A 25,473-nucleotide genomic window follows, 5' to 3' on the forward strand; every position below is an offset into this window, starting at 1 on the left:
GGCATTACAGGTAGTGTTGACTGTCCTGGGGAGCAGGCTGAAGACCTTGTGGTTTGGCTTTTCAAGCTGGTTGCTACAGAGATTGGAGGCCATTTTCTTTTGATGTATATGATCTAGCCACTGTCTGTTTAGCTATTCAGCCTTGGAGAATACGGAGTAGTGGAGGGTTTGAGGTCCCAGATACATACTTGTTTTTAAAGACTTTGTATTTTTAGTTAGTGTATTTCATTGTGGTATTTTCCAACACCATTTGCCTTCACTGATCCACTTTTCTGTTCTCCACCATTGGTGCCAGACTCTTAAGCCCTTCCCAGCTCACAGCTCTTATCTGTCTTTATCCTACCAGTGACCTTGGTCCTCTTCTCTCTCTCTCTCTCTCTCTCTCTTCCTCGGCACTTCCTTTTCTCTCTATGGCTCCCTTTCTAGTTTCATGACCCACGCTTGCACTCTAACCCGTACACACCAATACACACACACGCGCGCGCGCGCACACACACACACACACACACACACACACACACACACACACACACCTGTATACTAAACGCTAGGACCTGGAGTTGGGAGTTTAGCTCAGTGGTAGACTGATTGTCCACCAAGCACCAGGCCCTTAGGTGAGTTCCCAGCTCCAAAGGTAGGGGAAAGAGACAAAACCATGTATTCAAGGACCTGTATATGGGAGAGAACGTGGCATCTGTTTTCCTGGGTCTGGCTTTCCTTGCTTAACATAATTCAAGATTCATCCATTTTCCTGAAATTTTCATAATTTTGTTTTCTTTACATCTTGGTAAAATTCCATTGTGTATATCCATACACATCTATTCATCTGTTCATGGGTGTCTAAGCTATTCCTTGCTATTCTAAATAGACTAGAACAGCAATAAACATGGATGCACACATATCTCTGACAGAATTCTGAGCCCCTTGAGTATACAACAAGGAGTGATCTACTTAGGCGACCTCAAACCTATAAATAATCACACATTTCTGAGTATGCAGACGTGTCTGGTCCCAGCACATTTTTTTCAAGGAAGGTGTTAGAGCATAAGGAACTGTGCCCTCTCTTGCACTGAATTTTCTCATTAAAGCCTGAGAAACTGTATAGCATTCCCTCCCCAGAAGGACACTGCCTCCCTTAGAATGCTCTAAGATATTCTACAGTTTTCCCTATGAGAGAGTTCTAGTAGTTATACTAGGTAGATGTCAAGACTACTGCTAAATGTCCCAGAATTCACAAGACAGCATAACACAGCAAAACAACCAAGGTGCAGAATTCTAAGTATGTGTTACTGTAAAAATCTGTGTTGGCTCTTTAAATACATGTCTGATAAAAATTCAGCAAGGCGGTATTTACTTATATCAGCGAGTCTCAGTGGTAAACATAGCTATAAAAATTTGTGTGATGGTTTGTGTTGTAGTTTTAGTTATAAACTGGAAAGATGAACAATCCTTTAAATAACCAACAATAAGGAATGAGTTTGGGCATCTACCCAATGCCCCCTTAAAAATGATTTCACTGAAGGCTAGTTGGTGACATGAGAATGGTATATGACTACATGTCACCTTGTTCTGGGTGGTAGCGCGTTGCCCCAAATTGACGTGTTGACACCTGGTCACCAAGATGATCACGTTTAAAGGTAGAACTTATTGGGCATAACCAGCTCATGAGGGCTCTGTTCTGCCCTATTTAACAGGATTAACACCCTATGGAAGAGGCTACAGTAAAGCAATGTGAAAGTGTGGTTAGAAGCAGCCATTTGTGAATGAGAGAGCAAACCCTCAGCAGATACCAAATCTGTCAGTGACTTGACCCTTGTATGTCTCTTTGTAAGATGTTCAGTCTACGATAGTTTGCTAAAGCCTCCTGAACTGACCAAAATGGACTAAGTAACTAAGAAAAGACGGATAACTAAATACGTCTGTCCTAACAGTGGAGGGGAAATCACCTGGGCCCTACCAGTCTAGGATTCCCACGTGCCCTGTAGGTTTTTGTGCTCAAAGGAGTGCACTAGGGAAAACTGGAGTGTTAAGTACACAGGGTTGTTCCTTCAAGGAAAGGAATATAAAACATGTTTTCCTCTCAGAAGGCTGGAATGAACATGCCTTTCTAGCCTGGTGGCCTTTGTGCATTATGTGTGACTGGAGGCTTTCATGTTGCTGGACCTCCCCCAGACCCTTCTCATAAACTTGGTTTTCTTAGCCAATCTAGAACCTATCTCTATGGAAGATGTCACATGTCCTTCACAAAGAGTTTTGATGTCCTCACATCTGATCTGTATTTAGCTTATTTTGTTCTAAAAGAGATTTAGGTGTGCTTTGTTGTGCACCCAGGATTGGGTTAGTCATCACTAGGTAAGGATTAGCAGAACAAAAACTATTATTCCCGTTGCTGTGGGTGCATAGCTGTCTGATCCTCTTCTTTGTTGTCTATAATCCCATATGGCACAGTCTTCATCCTCAGGTACTGATTCACAGATGCTCTTAGTTCATGGCTCCTCTTGCTACACAAGAAAAAACCTGGTCTTGGCTTTTCCATGTAGCTGAATGCTGGTCTTATTTCCAAATGAAGTGGACTTTCAGAAAATGGCATGAGACCTCTACCCATGAATAGTACTTGACTTTTCAAAAGCAACGCGACCAAGAAACTTTACTTGGAAAATGAAGAGAAACAGCTAGTAGCATTGGAAAATTGTGAGCTAGGCATTTCTATTTCTTGGTCCCCTCGAAGCTTTGCGTGCAGGGTCCCCGAGCACAAAGCTCTTGAGTCTGAGTTCTGTCACGACAAAGCCCGTTTCCATTCAGCTGCCCAGGGACTTTGTACTTTCCTTTGATCCCTCTAAAAAATCTTGTCTCTTTCTACACTGCTTTGGTCAGTGTGTGGTGTTCAAATGGATCTCTATGATTTCTTTATTGCTGCTTCTTTCAATAGAATCACTTTATTGGGTATGTTATATGACTTTTTGAAAGACATATAGGGATCTTTCTGCCCCAACCGATGTTCAATTGTTGGCCATAATTTTTTTTCTCAGTGAACCATCTGCTTTTTCTCACAGTGAGGTGAATGAGGCCATTCTAATTCTTATTTGAGTTCAAGGCTCTTCATTGCATGTTTATAAGAATCTTCACGTGTGCACATGACTACCATGCAGAATGCCCCCTCCTTTGTTTTTTCTCACCATGTGCAGCAGGCAGAGATCTTGTCCCAATGCCATCATCCTGAGAAAATGATGTGACTACATGAATAGGACGAGCTGTAGAGTTAGGTGTCCTCTAAGTCCGAGTGCGTGGCAGTGAAAATGTGGCTTCTTCCTCCATGCCCTCAAAGATACTCATACCTCAGCAGGAATCTGCACAAGGCCTGTGGCAGTGAGTGGAGTAGGGCCTCAGCCTGCATGTTTCTGGACATGTAGCCTTCCGGGAAGGAATGCTTCAGCAGGGGCAACAAGAGCTTCCCTGAGGATATCTTGGCGCACAGAGAGAGAACTAGCTTTTAGAGGCAGGTAAGATGCATAGCTTTGAGAAGCCATCTCTGAGTGCCAGTTTCCTTTGCTTTGATAAGAATTCTGGGATTATCCCAAGAAGGGGACTCCAGAGAAGAAAAGGAACTGCTAAGTACTGCTGAGGTAGTACCTCCAACAGTCTGACTGGAGCCCTGGCCAAATTATACCTCCATATCAATTGTACATATAAAGTATATATAAATTGCAATGTAAAGAGAAATTGCAGCTCTTAAAAATATATATACAAGTCATAAAGCTAAAAACTGAAGTAGCCAATAGAACATATTCTTGTTTGAAATGCCTAAGTAAATATACTACAGGCTATATAAAAGGGTCTAATAACAGGATGAATAGATGTAATCAGAAAAATAAAATACAATCGGAGTAGCAGTATGTAATAGTAAAGATATAAGAAAGTTGACCATACTGTGCTGTTCAAGTGAACAAGTAAACTATAGTCCCTTCCATTAAAAGCACACAGGAAAACATTTGCGAGGACACACATGGGAATGCTGCGTCTACCCCCTGCCCAAGAGCAAATGGACTTCTTTGTGAACCTTGGTAACCAGGACTTCAGACCCTTCCTGCTTCGTGGTTGACCCAAGCCAGGCTTTCCCTCCAGAGACTCCCTGTAGGTGGTGGCCTTCTGACATGCTGAGAACCTTCCCATAGAGACTGTTCCAGCTGCCTTCTCCTACAGCTGCCCACAAAGGTACAAGCACTGCCCACCTCCTTCTCAAGCAGTATGTGTTTGCATCAATAAACTTTTTGTGCTTGTTATCTTAATTTTTAAGGTTCTGGTTAGTGATTTAATTTGTTCCATGGATTTCCAGTCAGTTGAATGAATCATTTGTGAATCTGGGTTTTCATTTCCCTATGCCTGGAGACATACTAGCTGGCAGACCATGAAGTCAACGCATAGAGAACTATCACTAGTTCCAGGACGAGCTATCTAAATGGTGGGCATGAAATCCTAAAACAGTAGTTCTCAACCTATGGATTGAGACCCCGTTAGGGGGCAAATGACCCTTTTACAGGGGTCACCTAACAACATCAGAAATATAAGATATTTACATTTTGCTTCATAACCAGTAGCAAAATTACAGTTATGAAGTAGCAATGAAATGATTTTATGGTTGGGGTCATCACCACATGAGGAACTGTGTTAAAGGGTTGCAGCATTAGGAAGATTAAGATCCACTGTCTTAAAAGGAAATTAGGTGTCACTTTTTTAGGTATTATGTTTATTTTAAGAACTAGCCTTAACAGTAAATATTTACAAAAATGTATTAGTGTTACTCCCTAGGGTGTCTCCTGCAGCCATCCTTTTAATAAAGGTAGGCTAGCACCCAGAACACAAAAAGTTTAGAAATGTCACATTGTTTGGCACTGAACACATTCAACCGTAGAGCTGTTACTATTATCACAGCAACAATTGGTCAGCTCAGCCATCTGTGCAGTTGGAAAGCAAGCCTAGACTTAGGGTGCATCTTTCCACCTCAATTAACCCAACTGAGAAAATTTCTTACAGGTCAGCTGAGGTAGTTTGAATAAGAATGGCCCCATAGGCTCATGTATTTGAATGCTTGGTCCTTAGAGGGTGGTGCTACTTGACAGGAATTAGAAGGTGTGGCCTTGTGGTAGTGGGTGTGGCTTTGCTGGAGGAAGTGTGTCAGTGGGGTTGGGCTTTAGGCTTTCGAATGCTCAAGCCTTATCCAGTGCTCTCTCACTCTCTCTTCCTGCTGCCTGTGAATTCAGATGTAGAGCTCTCAGCTCCTTCTCCAGTACCATTTCTGCCTGGGCACCCCATACTTCCTGCCACTGTGATAATGAACACCTTTGAAACTCTAACTGAGCCCCAAGTAATTGCTTTCCCTTATAAGAGTTGCTATGGTCATGGTATCTTCATAGCAACAGAACACTGACGAGAGCACCAACCTAATCCAGACAATCTCTCACGGAGACTCTCTTCCTGGATAAGTCTAGATAGTGTCAAATTGAAATTAAAACCGACCATCAGAGACTAACCTCAAAAGTACTGTAATATTTAGGAAGAAACAGGAAAGTTCTCAGAAGCTTGCCAGTCTGGCCGTCAGGTAGCCAGAAGGAAACAAGGCCTCTTGAAAGCCTCTACTGGCAGATTATGGGCAGTTTTACTTCTGGGCTTCTGTGTTCCTCTGGAAACAGATACAGTGATGCTGGCATTGGACGAGAGAAAGCATGGGGTTATATAAGCTCTGCCTATAATCTGTCAATTATTGCTGCCCATTTTAACTCTGCCTCTCGTGTGGTCTCACACTGCGGTTTCTGAGCCTTGTCTCTTAGGCTGACTCCAGGACTGCAGGGTGCATGCGGCTAAGTTCCCCTCACTGTTCCTTCAGCCATCGCTCACCCACTCACCTTGCTACGTGTGCAAAGTCTCTCATCTGCCGTTGGCCTCCATTCTTTCCTCATCATTGGTCTGATTTATGGAATTGAGCATAGGAACAGAGGTGAACAAATCCTTCATGCAATCAGCCTGCTCCTAGTGCCATGTCTGAAGTCACCTTTGGTATGAGGAAAATTAATTTCGGTTTAAGGATTTTGTATTATTTTTTAAATTATTGTATATGTGTGTGTTTGGGGGGTTAGATGCTCTCTATGTACCAGTACTCCCAGAGTCCAGAAGAAGACAGTGGACCCCATGGATCTGGAGTTACAGGCAGTTGTGAGCCACCAAAATGGGTGCTGGGGACTGAGCTCTTCAAAAGCAGTGCACTGTTGTTGCCACTGAGCCAGCTCTCCAGCTATGCGCTAGGTTTTATATCTTTCTTTTCGTACCACCACAGAGGTCTCAGAGCTGATGCCTACTTGATCAAATCTCATTACTTTATTATGTCAGTTCCTTTAAATAAAGCACTGGTGGTAATTAAAGCCTATTCTACTTTCTCCTAACACAACAGAAATATCTCTAGCAATAAATATTTTTGAAAGGTACTCTCAATCAAGCAAAACGATTTTCTTCTCTTTCTACCCTATGGAGTCTTTTCTTAGAAATGGAGCCAGACTTTAGCAGATAGTATTCAGCCAAGGACTGTTTTTGTTTTTGTTTTGCTTTTCAGGATGATAACAGAAGTTTTTTTTTACTTCTTTAATGCCACTATTAAGTCATTTATATATGTTGTTTTAGTTTCATATTTTAAGTATTCTCTATATTCTGAATTAATTGTTTGTTCTCGGTATGTTTCAAACCTGACTCTTCAGTTCTGTTCACTGTGGTACCCGCCACCTCTATGAAGTCTTCCATACAGCTAAGCTTGCTAAGGACCATGCAGAACTTCATTCTTTCAAGTAAAATAACAGATCAAACTTTCCCTTTCCTGAATAAGTTCTGCACTGTAGGGTGACCACTTGCACTAAGCCGTTCACAAGAGCCACTGCTTTTGAGTTTTTGAATGAGGATTTTATACAGTTTCCTCTACTACACACATAAAGGAATAACAGAAAACACTGACATACAGGGCATTCAGGCAATAGAGCTTAACTCATCTTCCCTAGACATTAGGCAATGATTCCCAACAAGCCTGAATTATCAGGTTTAATCACTTACCTCATTTCCTACTGATCATATATAAAGATAGTGCTCATGGGAGGGTGTAGGGAACTTTCGGGATAGCATTTAAATGCAAATAAAGAAAATATCTAATAAAAATTTAAAAAAAAAGAAAATCAAAAACGAAAAAGCTAGTGTTCACGTACTTTGAATGTGGTATGAAGACAATACGTGTTTGTTTATCCATTTGGCTCCCGATAGTCCAGATGTGGTACCTGCGTGTTTCTCTGACTCCTCTTGTCCTTACTCCTAACTTAGCTAACAGGCTGACTAAGCAGTTGTGGTGGTTCGAATGAGAATGATCTGCGTAGAGTCATATGTTTGAATACTTGATCCCCAGTTACTGGAACTGTTTGAGAAGGATCACGGTGCGTGATCTCATTGGAGGAGGCGTGCCACTGGGCATGGACTTCAAATTTTCAGAAGACTGGCTTCATTCCCAGCGTGTGCTCTGCCTTCTGCTTGGGGTTTGAGTTGTGTGACTCCTCCTGGCCTGGACTGCTGACTCTGTCATGTGAAAAAGGTAGCCTTTTTCCTCTTAAGGAGTCCCTTTGTTTGGCTCTTCTACGTCAACTTTCCTGTCACATGCTACGAAAACAATTTTATCCCTGATCCTGTTAACATTTCCAGTTCTTTCTAATTTTATCAGCTGTGTGGAAACTTGAAGGATAAAACCTTCTACAACAATCACCAGGGGGGAAAATCATTAATAGTTTGCAAACCCAAACTAAGCTTTAGCAGCAAATGCCCAGTGTACATGAATCCCTAAGTGACGATGTTGCCTAAATGAATCAATGAATGCGTGAGATGGGAACAGCACCCCCTGGAGGTGGAAAGTGGTCCTTTCCCTCCATCTCTTCTTACTCCTTCTCTCTTGTCTTCAAGCAAAGGGCCTTAGAGGTTCTGAGAATGAACACAAGATTTGGAGACAGAAGGTTGCTCACAGAGAGTCAAGTGCATCTTCTGATTATCAGAACAGACAGTTTAAGAGATGTCCAGAGTGGCAGAAGAGAGCTTATCAACTTTGACCCATAAGATACCTGCAATCATTTGCCTGGGGCACGTTTGTGAAACACACATTTTTTTTAAAAACCTGTACTAGACTACAACATCAAAATTGCTGACAGTTCATTCCAGGAATCCGGATGCTTAACCAACCTCCCAAGTGAATCTTGCTTTCTTTCTAGTGTGATTGCCATAGCAGCGGCAGTCACAGCGGCAACTGCAGTCGCAGCCGCCAGCTGCAGCAGCAAGTAAGGGCTTGTGAGGCCTAGCCTCCGGCGTAGACCAGAGTTCTTCAGTATCTGCATTTCGTCAAGATTCTCAGGTGAGAGATGTTTACATGCAGAGGAGGAGCGTTGGTTTTCAGATTCATTGCAGCAGCAAAGGCTCTGAGTTTCGACCATGTGAATGCATCAGTACAAACCACAGATGTCCCAGAAGGGACTCCTGGTGTGGCCAGACACCAGCTGGCTGTGTCCTTGATAAGTATTTGCAATCACGTGCCCAGTGACTGGGTTTTGGCTTGCTTTGTTTTGAATCACACATAGAATCACACATAACCTGTATTCTTCTGAATGATTTTGAGATGACAGGGAGAAACCCTGATAGAGACTATGCACCTCCCATAATCGTAAACTCTTGTCATGCCTGGGAGGGACTTCTGTCCTGTCTCTTGGCACAAAAAGGGGTGGGGGGGGAGGATCACTAAAATCTTCAAGAATAAAGAAAGCTACATAATATCTTGTTGACAAATAAAAGCTGGGACTGGTAAAATGCTCCAGTGGAGAGATGCATTTTTGCACAAGGCTGACAACTTGAGTTTGATCCCCAAATCCTACAAGGATTGAGGACCAATTCAAAGAGTTGTCATGGGATTTCTACACAAATAGCTTGACATATGCACACCTGCACTTAAGGCATACATGCACGTGCACGCACGCATGCACTCGAGAGCACACACACACACACACAGAGAGAGAAAGAGAGAGAGAGAGAAAGAGAGAGAGAGAGAGACTTGGGGGTGATGAAGGATAGCCCAGTTACCAATTCTGTATTTTAGGTTTTGGCATTTTACTTTATTCACAATAACTTCATTTTTACTGCTAGGTGTATTACTAAATCGTGTGTCTTGATTATTGGATGATTCAGCACATGCCTCCCTAAGGTTTTAGACCGCAGGCACGAGCCTCATTCCTCCCGGCTTAGTCTCCTCCTGCTCTTTCCTCACAGCACCCAGATTCCCAGAATCAGAATCAGCTGCCTGCCTATAACTTGACCCAGGTTCATTTATGAAATTTTCATAGGCGTTTCCAGTTCACTTATTCAAATTTACTTCTTTTTTTTTTCTTCAAGACAAACACAATGTCAATGAATTCAGACTCTATTGAGAGACTGTGTTAGCTCTAATGTAGCTTCATCCTTTAGAGAGGGTGATGTTGGGCAAGCTGTTTGTCCCCTCCCGGTCACTGTTCACTTATAAAATAAGATAATGGCAGCACTTCAGGGAGAGTCAGTGTGATGTCACGTGTAAGGTACAGCCCAATCAGGGAGACTCAGTGTGATGTCACGTGTAAGGTACAGCCCAATGTCCGATGAGTCATGGACATCTGATCACAGTCGGCTCTGATCACGTAGTACTGCTGTATTACTGCCCAGCCTTGCGGGATTTTGCTTTGCAAGTCACTGATACACTCAAACCAGTGCTTGTCACGCCAGCTTTCTTGTTGTCTTCATCTTAAACTATGCTTGAGGCTGCTGACACCCTAACATTCCTTCAGTTTCCCCAGTTTTGCAGAGGTCTGTCTCTACAAAGTAGTGAGGAAGGCTCTATGCACAGCAAATGTTAACAGGCATTATTTTGAAAGTTTCTTCCTTCCTTCCTTTCCTTCTTTCCTTCCTTTCCTTCTTTCCTTCCTTCCCTTCCTTCCTTCCTTTCCTTCCTTCCTTCCTTTCCTTCCTTCCTTCCTTCCTTCCTTCCTTTCCTTCCTTCTTTCTTTCTTCCTTTCTTCCTTTCTTTCCTTCTTTCTTCCTGTGTATGTTCCTGTGCGTACACGGACATGTGTGGAGTCTAGGACCCCCTTGAATGTCATCCTCAGAAATTCTATCCAGTTCCTCTGAGAAGGAGTCTCTCAGTGGCATGACGCTCATCAGTTAGCCTAGGCTAGCTGACCAGTGAGACTCAGGGTCCTCCTGTCTCACTTGCCAGTGCTCTGATGACAAGTCTGTGACTGTACCTTCCTTCTAAAGCAAATTCTGGGGATCAAACTCATGTCCACGTGTTTGTGAGGCAAACGCCTTATCGGCTGAGCCCTGTCCCCATCCATATCCTGCTGGTTTTAAAAGAGCTTCTCCTTCTCTTCTTGAAAAAAATAAAATAAAATTGGTATGGAAATGTCAGAGAAAAGTAAAGACTTCCACACAGTGTAAGGCCCCTCCCACCTGTCACTCAGACGCAATGGCCCCTCCCACCTGCCACTCAGCTGCAGTGGCCCCTCCCACCTGCCACTCAGCCCTCAGCTGCAATGCTTATCACCTCATTTTCAGTCCTTTTATCTCCCTTCTGCTCCGCCCATCCTCACATTGTTCTAGAATTCTAAGTAAAACACCGCATACTTTAGCATATGAAAGCTTCTTGAACCTAATTTTTGGAAAAACGATGTTTTTTTCCTAATGAAGATGTAATCCCAGAGGTAGGTAAGCATGGTGATGACGGTTTTACTATTACAACATGGTGTTAACACAGGTGCACGTATGCAGAACAGAAGGGAGTTAGAAACTGGAGCCAAGTCAGAGGTTATATGAGTCGGGTGCCAAGGACACTAGAAGGTGTGGCATGGGTGTTTTATGTCTCTAACACTGTGCCACCTTAAGAGAAGCAAACACATCTCATTTTAATGAGGATCTCATTGTCACCATAATCCATAGTGTCTGTCACAGGACACATAGGTTGGAGCTGAGGAATTCAAGGCTAGATCAAATACATCTACATAGGAACACAAAAAGAGGCACACAAAGTGTGTGATCCACTGGGGTATGAATGGTTGGGATGCTGTGTCCTCTTCAGCCTCACTCATCTTTAAGCTGCGTCTTTTTTGGTTTTTTGGTTTTTTGGGTTATTTTGTTTTTTGGGTTTTGTTTTGTTTTGTTTTGTTTTGTTTGGTTTTTTTCAGACAGGGTTTCTCTGAATAGCCCTGGCTGTCCTGGAACTCACTTTGTAGACCAGGCTGGCCTCTAACTCAGAAATCTGCCTGCCTCTGCCTCCCGAGTGATGGGATTAAAGGTGTGTGCCACCATGCCCAACCTTAGGGAACCGTTGAGCATCGTTTTGTTTGCTTTAACTGTGCCTGTGGCTTATTAACAATCCTTCTGCCATCTATGCTCCCTATCAGTGAGTCATGGCAAGTGGCTCATGGTTAACACATGTGGAGCCTCACACAAGGAAATCCTCTACTCTCCATTAGCGTTTGAGAGAGGAGAAAGAAAACCTTGGTGGTAGAAAATCTTTTACCCAAAGCAGAAACTGAATTTCAATATAACATTGATTGTATTATATAATAGGATATGCGGGCATACGTAACTGAGATGCTGAGTTGTTAACTCTAATACAATTAGTACAAGGTCTCTATGAGGAGAAAGAGACTCTGGTGCAAGACATCTGTGTATGGGTGGTATGAAGAGTTAATATCGATAAGTTGTCATTCTTATGCCAGAAATGGTAGTTAACACCTATAAATACATCTTGCAGGAGGATCATGGGTTCAAGCCCAGCCTCAGGTGTATAGTGAGACTGTCTAAAGACAGCCAAGGGCCGGGATGTATGTAGCTCAGAGGTAGATAGAGAGCTTGCTTGCTTAAGCTATATAAGAGTCTGGGTGTGGTCTTCAGCACAGGGAACAGAATGGGGGATTCTTTCAACTACAGATGTTCCTTGATTCATGAATTAAATTGATCATAAATTGAAATGCATTTAGCAATCTAAGACACTTAACCAAACATCATAGTTTGCATACATACATATAGTACATACATGGTAAAGTGTAGGCTGTTTACCCTGATGATCACATGGCTAGCTGGGGGTTGTGACTGCTGCCTTTCAGGTTCATGAACAAGAACTGTAACTCCTACTTCTAGCCAAGGAAAGAATCAGAGTCGATGTATATTGTTTCACTGAATGTGTATCGTGTTTGCACCATTGTAAAGTTAAAAATAATCTTAACTCTGGGACCATAAAAAGACATATAGAGTCAGTGCAATCCTAGTCAAAAAATCCCACTAAGCTATTTTGCAGACATTGACAGGTTTATTCTATAGTCCTTATGGGAAAAAGGGCCAGAAAAACTATCAATCATCATCATCATCGTGCTACTAATACTACTACTAATAGTACCTGACATTCCAAGACTTACCATAAAGCTCTTGTGACCAACACAGCTGAAAAAAGAATAGATAGATCAAGGGGAAGAATGGAGTACTCAGAAACAGACCCTCATAGTGATAGCAAGGGCAGTCCAATGAAAGGGGAACACAGAATGTTTTTTAACAAGCTGGATATGGCACCACTGGATACCCAAATCAAACATCATCATCAACAACAACAACAACAACAATGAAGAGCCTACACAGAGATCAAGAAAGTAATTCAAAATGGGTACTACACCCAGATGGAAAACGCAACACAGTAACACTTCCATGGGTACCAGACCCAGAAGGAAAACGCAACACTGTAACACTTCCAGGAGGTAGCTGAAGTACTCACTGCCCCAGCAGAGACACTAGGCTAACACTGGAACTGTAGGGACATTAGCACTGCCCCTAGACAGCAACGATGTGTCAATGCGTGCAATGTTCCATGTTTCTCACACTCAGACATGATCCTCACATGTCCCCCACCACCCAAGAGTAACTCATGAAAAAAGGATACTCTGTACTTCATTAGAAATTAAAGTTTTCTTTCAAATCTTAAAAGATGCCATTAAGAGATGAAAAAGACCCTCACAGGCTGGGAGAGAATGGTTTGTCCAATAACTAGCTTTCTTGATGCTCCTGCACATTTGCCCCCGTGGGTCCTTCTGCCTAGAGTGCTGTAGGCTAGCACACACCACTGTTCCTCCATACACGCTCCATTTCCCATCTTTACTCAGTATCTCTTCTGACATCTTAAATTTGTATTTTAATGTCTCCCTTTTCTTCTCTTCCTCATCCTTTTTATCTGTAGCTCTTATTATCATCCAGCACACTATTTTGCTTATTGAATACTAGGTGCTGACTAAATATTTATCGAATGAATACCAATACCTCCAATAGCAAAATTCTCCATGCTGTTTCTATAGAAACACCTATACCACCTTTTAAAATAATTCACTCTTCATAGTTTTGACAGACATGGGTGCATGTCTAATGGAGCCGAATCTAAATTAACACCACACAGGTATGGTGTGGACGGAACAGCAGACATGGGGGTCTCATGATCCTGAATGATTTCTGAGGATCAACACCCTAGAAATTGTAATAACAGATGTAATATTTTTAGTTCAAGAGCAATTGTTAAATTTAGCACATTTTGTGCTATCTGTGGAAGAGGCCAATGTGTTCAGACTAAGAAATCCAGAGTCATGTGTTTTCATATTTTCCATCCTAAGTTTATTTCCAGAATGAAAGATAGATATATGCCCAATATCTTTTAAAATCAAAGAATGGGCATTGTCTTTTACAGTGTCATTTAACATGAAAGCAAGAAGCCTTGCCCTTCTCTGTTGTTTCAAAGTAACTGCCTCCATCAGCTGAGTTCATACTGCCATCTAGAGGTCACATCTGAGCACTGCACAAAGGCGGCGGCGCGTTTCAGAGCCTGCCAGAGTGATTAAAAATAAAATAACTAAAACGCTTAAATATATCAAAACGATATGTAATTTCTTCTTAGATCTCTGTTGCTGGAAATTTGAGTTGGAGCAAGAGACTAGAGAAAATGCTGACTGTGTCTAGTAGATGCCAGACAGCACACGAATGTGTGCCTTGTGTCCATTCACTGAAACCTCAGTGTAAGAGAGAGGGACCGTTACTATTACCAGTCCTGCCAAGAAGAAGGCTCAGAACAATCAACCATGTGTCTTCGTGTTTCTTAATAGTTTCGTAGTAGTGGAACCCAAGTCTGTGTGACCCTAAGTTTCTAGGTCCAGGGCTCTCAGAGATGGGTCCATTTCTCAGTATTACAGAAGTTCCCAGAAAGGATGGGGGGGGGGCCGTCAATGGACATTCTTGCGATGTTTGAGCATTATTGCTAATCTCCACTAGTACCAAAGATCCATATGTTTTCCTCTATAAACACTGAAATATATATATATACACATACACACACACACACACACACACACACACACACACATATATATATATATATATATATATATATATATATATATAGAGAGAGAGAGAGAGAGAGAGAGAGAGAGTAATGGTACTTGGAAGATAACCTGGTGGTAGAGGCAGCACTGAATTGGAAATACCCTCTTTCATTAAGTCTGTGGTCGGTTTTTTAAGTGTCTCAGTGAGCCAAGTGAGACACTTCCCAACCCTATCTTCTAACTTAGCAGAGACCTGAAGAACTATTTATCCACAGCCTACCTTTGTGAAAGGTTTCCACTGTAGGGCTCCACGAGGAATAGACTGATAATATCAAAGGACAAAGACCAGCATCGCAGAGTGCCGGCTAATCTTATGTCAACTCAACACACAGACTAGAGTTATCTGAAAGGAGGGACCTTCATTTGAGAAAAGGCCTCCATAAAATATGTCTGTAACAAGTCTGTAGGACATTTTCCTAATTAGTGATTGATGGGGAGAGCCTAGTTTATTATGGGTGGTGCCATCTGTGGGCTGGCGGTCTTGGGTTCTAAAGAAAGCCAGATGAGCGAGCCGCGGGGAGCAAGCCATTACGCAACATCTTTCCATCAGCTCCTACAGCCAGGTGCCTGCCCTGACTTCTTCAGTGATGAACAGCAATGTTGAAGCGTAAGCCAAATAAATCTTTCCTCCCCAACTTGCTCTTTGGTTATGGTGTTTTGTTGCAGCAATAGGACCCCTAACTCAGACATACAGTTTCTAGCTTTTAGCTGGTATCTCAGCCCCATAGGTTTTATAACTAAATGATATATGTGAGAATTGAAACAGTCTCTCCAATAGCATAGCTCTACGGTGTTTTGCTTCACTAAAAAGTACTAATTTGCTGAATACCCATGTTATATTCCAATCACCATAGCTATACTTTGCCATTAAACTGTATTTTTAATTTGTGTATTCGATATATGTATGTGTGCACATGAACACACATATACATGCAGAGCCACAGGTTAGTGTCAGATGTCTTCCTCTGTCATTTCCCACTTTATTTTGAGACAAGGTCTTTCACTGAGTTTGAGACTAGCTGTTTCAGCAAGGCTAGGTGGCCAGTAATCTAGGGAAATCCATTCCTCTGCTCACCCAACGCCGGGGTTACAGGTTGAACCATTACGACATCTTCATTATTTGTGAATGCGGAGGAACCAATCAGACCTCACACCTCTACCCACGGAGCAATCTGCCCAGCCTGCACTGAAATATTTTCATAAGGGCATCCAAAGATGGAAGGGCCTTAGGGTTCCAATTCCCTTTAAAAGCCCAAGATAGACAGTCCTGTAATGCCGCAACTATTCTTAGGACATTTGCCCAAGAAAATGTTAGCTTTTGTTTCAAGCAGTTTTTTTTTCTCAGCTCTCTTCCATCTTTCAAGGGAGCAGCCTCTCTGAGCCAGTGGTTATCACCCTTCTTAACGCTGTGGCTCTGTAATAGAGTTCCTCATGTTGTGGTGACCCTTAGCCATAAGATTGTCATTGTTGCTGCTTCATAACTAATTTTGCTACTGTTGTGAATCATAATGGAAATGTTTTGGATGAGTCTTGTGAAAGGGTTGTTTGACCCTTAGAGGGGTCTCGACACTCAGGTTGAGAACCACTGAGCTAAAAGATCAGCATAGCTTCTTTAAATCAAATAACCACAGCAGGTAAAGGGTTGGCCAAAGAAAATAGCCCAGAAGAAGATAGCTGGCTTTTGGAAAGTGCCTGATTAATGATGGACCTCACCCAGAGCAGTTAGACCCTGGTGGTTCCCAGATGTGGCTAAAGAGACAGCTGACTTCACTGTTTCTCAGGATGAAATGCCCTGTAAATGTCTCCTGTGACTGGCTAGTCTCAATCATAAGGGCATGATTTCTACAGCAGTAGTGAAAAGATGGCTTTTGTTAAGTTAAGGTTGTCACAATTAAGGTTTCAAAAGAGGAAAAATGTGTGGATTTTTTCAGTCAAAATTGAATTTTGACCAGCAAATGTTGTCAGGCACAATTCTCTCTTCTCTTATTTCTAGTCTCATGTTTAAAAAAGAAAAGCACCCACAAATAGTAGAGGCATTGCTTATATTTCTTGTCTCCTTGTTTTCTTCTGTTACAAAGTTTTCAACTGAGCTGGTTAGTTCCCATCAACTTGACACAAAGTCACCTTGGAAGAGGGAACCTTGGTTGAAGGCTCCCTTCTGTCTGATGGGCCTGTGGGCATGTCTGTGGGGCGTTTTCATCATTGCCAGTTGATGTGGGAGGCCCAGCCCACAATGGGCAGCACTACACATGGGAAGATGGTCCTGGCTTGTGTACAAAAGCAACCTAAACGGCCATGGGGAGCAAGCCAGTAAACAGCATTGCACTGTGATCAGTACTTTTCAGTCCTGTTTCTGGGCTCTGGAGTTGACTTTTTGCCTAGGCTTCCTTTGGTGGTAGGCTGTTACTTGTATCCCAAAATGAACACTTTCCTCCTAACTTGGTTTTGGGCATAGTTTTTGTCATCTCAACAGAGAAGCAAACTAGAACATCAACTCAACCTGTTGATGAGAAAGAGAGCCAGAGTATCTGTCTATCAACTTGGGATAGAGCAGAAGAGCTCTTAAGACTAAAGCTGCCTGCCTTTCACGATAGAACGATAGAACGGTAATCCAGGGTAATTGTTTATTCTTTTTCTCACCAGTCAGCTCAAGTCCTACAAAAGAAACTTTAAAAGAAGGATTCTTTTAAATGAGTTCACTATGGCAAGAATGTATCTTAGGACTCCTCACACCTGGATGGCCCAGGTTGCAGAAAGGGATGCTGGGCTCAGCTGGCTTTCTTCCCTTTCCTTTGTATTCACTCAGTCTAGGATGAGAGGGTTCTTGGGATGCAGCTGCCAATGTTCAGGATTACTCTTCCTTTCTTCAATAAGCCTCTCTGGAAACACCTCACAGACACACACACACACACACACACACACACACACACACTCAGCGGTGTGCTTCCTGGGTGACTCTGCACCCAGCCCAGTTGACAGTGGAGATTAACCATGACAGGTGTGTCCTGGGAACCAGGTAAAGACACTTACTTCTGAGCCTTTTGTGTATTTTCTCCTGGGCGATGTAATCTGATGTCCTAACATCACAATTATTCATGTGAGGAACAGGTATAATGTGGGAGACGGGATAGAAGTCATGGAGCTGAAAACCTTAGTCACTCTTACCTGCTGTGATTGTAATTGTAATTCCTCGCAAGTATCATCCAGCCTTAAACACACACACACACACTCGCACATGCACACGCACACACAGTCTTACATTTTATTCTTCACAAAATGCTGGGGTCACTCCAAAATCTGGATGCTTTCACTGACATAACCAAAATTATTTATTACTGTTATTATTATTATTATTATTATTGTTATTATTATTATTATTATTTTGCTCAGATAATCCCAAATTTCTTCTTGGCTCTAAAACCACAAGTACTCAAATATGCCTCCCACAATGCAGTTTGAGCCTTGCTAAGTAATGTATTTCTTATGTTAAGTAGACCAAACTATTAACTACAACCTTGTCTTAACTGCATAAATATAGACAAGTTATTTACCTTCAGTTTCCGCACCAGTGATATTAGGAGGCTAAGTATACTGAACACATACACTCTGAAAGTGGTAAGTAGACAAAAAGTGCAGGATTGGCGGGGGTGGGGTGCATTCCGCTAAGATAATGGGGTTGCATTTAGTCAGAGGTACTATTTACAGACTTGTAGAAAGCAACTATTTAAAGAGTTGGAAGTATCCCAGTGCTGAAAAACAAGAGGGCAACTACCTCTTTAGGGGGTGAAAGGGTTCCGGAAAGAGAAGATTCTTAATCCCAGAGGAAGCAGTTGTAGTTAAGAGTTGTGGTGTGGTTGCAGTTGCAATAGTCATGTTTGTAGTCTGGTTGTACTTGTGGTTGCTGTTGTTGTAGTTGTGGTTGTAATAGCTGTAGCCGTCACTGTAAGAGATGACCATTGGCAGACCCTTCTATAAAACCCTACAGCCGGCTCTTGGTGGCCCAGTACAGGTGAAGTGAAAGAATCAAGCACTACGAAATTCCTCCTACCCCTCCACCCAATCTGCTACCAATGACTCCCATTCAGCACACCAAAACTGATGCAGAAGTGAGAGCCCGCAAAGTACCACACGCTGGGGCCCAGAGCAGGAAGAATGGTACAGACAGGAGCCCGAGGGGACATCAGAGCCCATCCTGAACAAATTCCTGTGTGGCGCTTATTCCTTCTTCAGGATATGAAAGTCCTTTGCTCCTGCAGCAGTGCCAAAGATAAAAGGGAAAACATACACACTATATTTCTTTACAACACTATTGAGGTTTGTATGGGACAAAGAAGGTGCAATAAATGGATGCCCAAGAAGAATGAGCCCTTCATAGGTCTGCAAGCTCTACAGTGTCTCGCCCTCAGGTCAATCTGACCTGACTGTCTGAGGACACAGATGAAGACACACAGGGATGGGAGAAAACAAAGGAAGCCCTAACATTAGTAGGGTAGAAGTCCAGCTCCAGGCCAAAATGTGTGTGATCTTTCAGCCCTGACAATAGGCAACCATAAGGCTTTGACTGGCAGCCTCATTAGGGGAAGCCATCCTTCCCCCAACTGGTCATGGGATCCAGCCAGTGAATTATCAGAGAGCGGTTGTAGTGAAGAACTCAGCACTCCCACTCTGAGCCTGTACTCAGTACAGTCTCAGTTTTACCTGAGATACCCACATTTAAAGGCCTTCTTCTTAAGGGTAAGGTAAGCCACTTACTAGGGGCTGAAGGGAACAAAAGATATTTCAGGCTAATGTTGATTAAAAGAGATCAGGTGGCTATGTTTGTGTCTAATAAACTAGTCTCAGAGTAAAAAGCTATGATAAAGACAAAGACTATTACTCAATGATAAAGGGGCCAGCTCATCAAGAGGATGTAACAGTTATGAATACGATCAATACTGGAGTACTGCTTGAGGATATAATAAAAGAATAAGTAAGGAAGAAAACAACGCCAGAAACAGCAAGGAGCTTTGTGGTCCCTCTTTTGGTGATGGACAGTCAAACTAGCCAAATCAATCAATAAAGAAGTATTGGACTTGAATCACATGTTGACCAAATAGTCCTAATAGACTAGAACATCACCAGGAGATACCCATATGGAGCACTCTATAGACTAACCATACATTAGGACTCAAAGCACATCTCAAGTTGGAAAAGTTTAAAATTATATCTACTATGAAAAATCATAATCTTTTTTTAAACAGGAGATTTTTATAAATTAACACATGTGTGCATTTTAAATCCATGTTCCTAAACAGGCAATGAGTTAGGAAATCATAATTGCTTTAAATCTTAAGGAGGACACAAAGAACGAGGTTGACATCTACTGAGGAACTTGAGAGTCAAAACGGGAAAATGGAGAATGCAAGGTCAGAGGTCAGAGGTGACACTTCTGGAATGATTCTGTTTGCAGCTTCACTTCTCCAAAGCCTGCAGGACGGTGGAAGAGAACAGTGAAATACTGAAAACCTTCTAGGCCAACTAACCCGATCCCCATCCTTCTACACATCCCTGCTGAAGGATTTGGAGCCCTGGGTTTGATCTCCAGGAACATGGTACATGGAGGATGAGGTGTTTAAGACTGTCTTTGGCATCATAGCAAGTTGGAGGCCAACCTGGGCTACATGATTCTCTGCGGAATGAAGGAAGGGAGGGAGGGAGGGAGGGAGGGAGAAAGGAAGGAAGGAAGGAAGGAAGGAAGGAAGGAAGGAAGGAAGGAAGGAAGGAAGGAAGGAAGGAAGGAAGGAAGGAATAAGGGAGGGAGGGAGGGAGGGAGAAAGGAAGGGAGAAGGGAGGGAGGGAGGGAGGGAAGGGAGGGAGGGAGGGAGGAAGGAAGGAAGGAAGGAAGGAAGGAAGGAAGGAAGGAAGGAAGAAAGGGAAAGGAAGGAAAGGAAGGAAGGCCAAGTACCTTGTCACTTGCCTATAGTATTCCCAGATGCTGAGGTAAAGGCAGGAAGATTGCATAACATAAGCCCAGGAGCTCAAATACTGCCTGAGGAACACATTAATATAGCATTTCTTTAAGTAAGAGGATGGCCAGAAATATAACCTTCGTTCCTAGTATCCTAGCAGAGCAAAACTACAGTTCAGTGTCATTAATGCATAGCACATATGTGACAATGTTTAAAGCTGACAGAATCAAGTGAACAGCAGGGAGTCACGAAATCATGAGGGAGCCGTGAAAGCCCACATGCACTTCTGTTAGGAACAGAATAGTTAGCTTGGGAGAATGAACCGGGTGACTGTGCAATATGAGGGATGGATGTAGCAAAGCAGATCCAGGAGGGAGGCGCCGGGGAGGCTAAGCAGCCCACCTCCACGTGCTCCCTCAGCCCTGAATCACCCCACAGTGGGCTCTAGAGACCATTTCTTTATGGAATCTCATAAATTATTTAAAACTAATACATCAAATATAACAACATGGGAGGTTTTGAAAAAAAAAGAAAAAGAAAGGTTTGATGAAGATGTTTGAGATTTTGTGGTTTTAATTATTTATTGCATTTCAAAACAAAGAAAATAAAAATAACCAAGCTTCCGAATGGCTATGGCTGTGATTCCACGGCAGGCTAATGTAGGGGTGTTTCCTTTGCATGCTTGTGCTCCATATTAGTAAAATGATATAAAATGAGCTTGAGTCACTGTTCAATAGTTCATGTAGAATAACCCAAACTGCCAAGGACCAGCCTAGACGTGGAGAGGGGTTCTGAGAAAAGGGGTGTCTGGGAGCGGTGAAAAGAATAACTTGAAGTCAAATCATGGGTCCAAGCTGGCGGCCTAGGTTCTGCTGAGATGGCTTTCCAGCCTGTGCGCTTTCTCTCTCTATTTCTTTCTCTCTCCCTCTCTCTCTCTCTCTCTCTCTCTCTCTCTCTCTCTCTCTCTCTTGCTCTGTGTGTGTATCTGTGTGTATGTGCATGTGTATGTGTGTGTGTGTATGTATGTGTATGTGTGTGTATGTGTGTGTATTATGTGTATTATGTGTATTATGTGTGTGTGCATGTGTGTGTATGTGTGTGTGTATGTTCTGCTCTGCTTTAGACAGCTTTTTTTTTTCTCTATTGCAAAACCTCTCTGGTTGAGACAGCTCTCCCTGCTAGTAAAAATTGTCAAAGCTATCTGGATAGCTCACAGGTTTTCTGGCCAGAGTCAGAGAAGCTGCTATAAATAATGATTGGATCTTCCGACCAAGTCAGAAATCCTGTTAGGAAAAAAATCCTTGTAGAGCTGTTTTTGCTCTCCAGATATCTCCAGATAGCTCAGCTCTCTCTAGAGAAAATTCTATAAAAAGAACTGCTCCTGCTTCCGCCTAGCTCATCTCATGCAGATCAAAGCCCAGTTTTTATTATTTATGTATCAATTCGGTCATTTACTTCAGGTTTCCTTTTGGTTATCTTATGAATCAGCATCCCGTGACCCCCGCCCTTTGCTTCTTAGAAGACAGCAAATATACATGTTCTTTTAACATTGCCAAAGAATTCAGAGATCCACCTGCCTGTTAAGCACAGATGATAGGATGGTTGGAACCCTGCCCTGAAATTACGACTTCTACCCCACCTGGACCTAACCTTGCTCTGTTTTAGGCTGACCCTGAACTTAGGAAGCCATCTGCCTTTGTAAGCATAAACAAAAAACTCGGCTGAGTGGGATCTCTTTCAATCACCACTCCCTAAATCTCTTTATCTCTTTCCTCAGTAATTTTCTAACAAGTTGGCTCACAGCACAGCTGCTTTTGTTCCTTTAGATTCTTGAAGCCTCTCATATAATTCATATCACAGCCCTATTTTTGCATAGTTGAGAAATTATGTATATTTCAAACTCATGTATTTAGAGCTCTTTCCCATAGTCTGAAGGTCTCAGTGTTTACCATCTTGACACAGCCACACCCTTGACTCCTGGCCTCCTGCTGTTTCTAACTATCATGTTGACAGAAGAGTCCTCCACTGCTATTGCTGATTCCAGAAAATATGAACATTATTACACAAACAAGCCTTACAGTAGCCATTAACACTCATGGAGGCTCACACCAAGGCCAAGCTCCACCAAACCATGAAAAAATTTCCTGAGTGAAATTTCCTTCCCGATAGAACATTTGGAAAATGATCATTCTTACGTTTTGGGTTTTTTTTTTTTTAACTTTTGGAAGCAACACAACAGAAGCGTACCCCAAGAAAGACCACAGATACAGCAGACTGCTAAGAAGAGGACAGAAATTAGCGGGTAATTTCTAGAAGAACTTACATGAAAGTGCCCAGATGAAATCACATGTAAGTACAATGGGTGGCTTTTCCTTCTGATCTCTCTCCCCTTACACACTAAACGCACCTGCATACACCCACAAAAAGGTTCACATTTAGACTCTAGTCACTGCCACCTATTAAAGCCAACTGAAAATTAGCAGGAGGTACTTCTAAAATGATTATCATATTTAATGAAAAGAAAGATCATACTTGTGATTCATTATTAATTCAGATTTTCCATGAGTTGGAATCTGGGATGTTCACAGTATTTTCAGCCTCCACCCTATGCCAATAAATTACTGCAGTATTTATAGTTATATTTGTATTTAAGAGATTGTTTGGGCTGGTGAGATGATCTTTGATAAAGGCCATAACCACCAAGCCTGGTGTCCTAAGTTCAGTTCCTGGGACCCACATGGTAGAAGGAAAAAGTTGACTCCCACAAGTTTCCCTCCAACTTCTGCATGCACACAATAACAGCACATGTGTGCACAGGCACAAATCTTCACAGAGACAATAGCAGCACATGTGTGCACAGGCACACATGTCTTTACACAATGCCCACATGTCTTCATACACAGTAGTTAAATACATAAATACATAAGTGTAATAACAATTTTAATGAAATAAAATACTGCTGGCTCTGTGGCTTTTGGTGCTAAGTTTCTTCTCTGAATAGACTTATCTGTCACATAGCCAACAATGATGTTTAAGCTGATGAATTCCTTGTGCATCTGTCTCTATGTAGATGAAGATCACTGCTAGCACTGAAGATGAGAAGCCCAGGTCCCAAGAAGAATAGAAACATATAAATCTTAATTTATTCCTAAAAAGAAATTAAAGGAAAGGCTCAAGGCAGGAGAAAAGAGGGGAAGTGGAGGAAGGGAAGGACAGAGGGATGGAGGGAGGGGTCAATAGTCTCCAGAGAGCATGGGGATGTTGTCCACTAAAGTGACCTTCACCCTTTATACAAACCCTCCACCCACAGCTTGTGTGGTGGCTCCTTCCACTCTCTAACAGTTATTTCCTGGGTTTTTCAGCTGAAGCACCTCTTCCTGTAGCTGACCCACTATTTCATATCTCAGTCTTCAAGCATTTAGTCACATCTCATACTTGAAGTGTGCCCATCTGTCTTGTCTTCACTATGTCTGAAGCTAGAATGTTCTGTTCCATTATCTACTCCCTCCCACCCTTAATCGTGAGTCCAGCTGTCTGTCTGAAACAACGCAGCAAGAAGTCGAGGATACCAATTGGTAAGCCGATCATCTTCAGCCCAGGGACATTCTGATACCTCCAGTTACAAGAGGAAATATGTGTGTTTCCTTTCTAAGAGCTGAAGGTTCCGTTCATAACTCTATGTTTTATTAACCAATTGCTTTTAATTATTTATTAACCAAACGCATTTAATGGTACAATCCATGTTTTCACTATGTAATATACTAGCTCAGCATTCATTCATTTATTATTCATTTATTATTTATTTAACTAGTGCGTGCGTGGAGACGTGTGTGCACGTGAGCATGTGCTGCAACTTAAGTGCGTGTCCACTTTAGTATCATGGGAGAGGTTAATGCTACAACAGAAAAAAGGATAGCAGAGAATTTGTCCACGGAGAATGAATGCCGCTGTATAGGATGTGGGGGTGGAGATGGCTAGATTAATAAAGCAATATTAGAAGTAACCTGGTCTTGGCTGTTCTCTATAGTACCTCATTGTAGTCTCCCCTCCCCCAGCCTGAAACCTGCTTGCTCTGGGGTGGAGCTTCCTGCTCATTCGTTCTGCCACACCCACTGCTGGAACCTGCCGCCTTGCTTTTCCGAAGCCATCACGTGCTCACCCTGCTACTGGACTCCGAGATTATTTGGCGGGAATCAGGTCCCCTCCCCCTTCCTTCATAACTGAGTGTTGCAACAGTAAAAATTGAGCTTTGATCAGAGTGACTTTTGACTTGGCTTCGTTCTTTCTTCCGCCCGTCTAGTTCTTCTCTTTCAGCCCGAGTTGCCATCTCAGTTGAACCGTTGGTTGCGAGCTGCGGGCTGGCCGCAACACCTCATAAAAGACAGACGTTATGTCAAGGGCTTTTGATATAGGCTGTAGCTATTTAAACGGGCATCATGGTTGAGTATGCTTTGTACACTCCATTCCCAGCCTGTACTACTATTTTGAAGACTGTGGAACTATTAGGAGATGTGGCCTGGAAGGTAGCTATAGGCTGTACCCACTGTACAACACTGAGAAGGGTTGTACTCACTGCTGGCTCTGACCGACCTCTTTCTGCTTCCTTGTTTACTGTAACGTGAGCAAGCCTATCACGCAGGCGCGCTGCCACAGCCTGAGGCATGACCCTGCAACAGTGAACCGAAATCTTCCTGAAGCATTGGCCAAAGTCTGTCTGTCAGATATTTTGCAAAAATGATCAATTCAAAGAAGTATTACATAAACACCTCATCAAATGATAGTGCTTATATAATGTGCCTGTTACAATTATTATGCTGGGCTACAGGATTTTCAGCAGTTTCTAAATTTCATGTGTTATATAGCTGGTGTTTAAGCAACCTTAGTAAGAAAAAAGCTTTAGCCTAGAAAGTCTAAATTATTGTAAGGGTTTTTGTATTTGAAAATTGCTTCAAGTATAAAAGTTTTATGAGCTTTGCTACAGCTCCAGAATTTTAAAAACAGAGACTTATGACCACGTGTTCCAACCAACT

General features: G+C 42.5%; 1 long non-coding RNA gene across 7 annotated transcripts in view; it reads left to right on the top strand.

Annotated features, from left to right (window-relative positions):
- 9630002D21Rik overlaps nucleotides 1-24,545 on the top strand; it is a 140,659-nt gene extending 116,114 nt beyond the window's left edge. For 6 of the 7 annotated variants that reach the window (XR_872810.1, XR_872808.1, XR_872813.1 and 3 more), the window contains one exon: nucleotides 22,672-24,545. This is a non-coding gene — a long non-coding RNA (RIKEN cDNA 9630002D21 gene). The remainder of the gene's footprint in view (nucleotides 1-22,671) is intronic. The other variant, XR_872811.1, reaches the window with a different exon arrangement.
- The last annotated feature ends 928 nt before the right edge of the window (nucleotides 24,546-25,473 follow it).

Source organism: Mus musculus, chromosome 12, assembly GCF_000001635.26.
Source record: "Mus musculus strain C57BL/6J chromosome 12, GRCm38.p6 C57BL/6J".
Taxonomy (NCBI): Eukaryota; Metazoa; Chordata; class Mammalia; order Rodentia; family Muridae; genus Mus; species Mus musculus.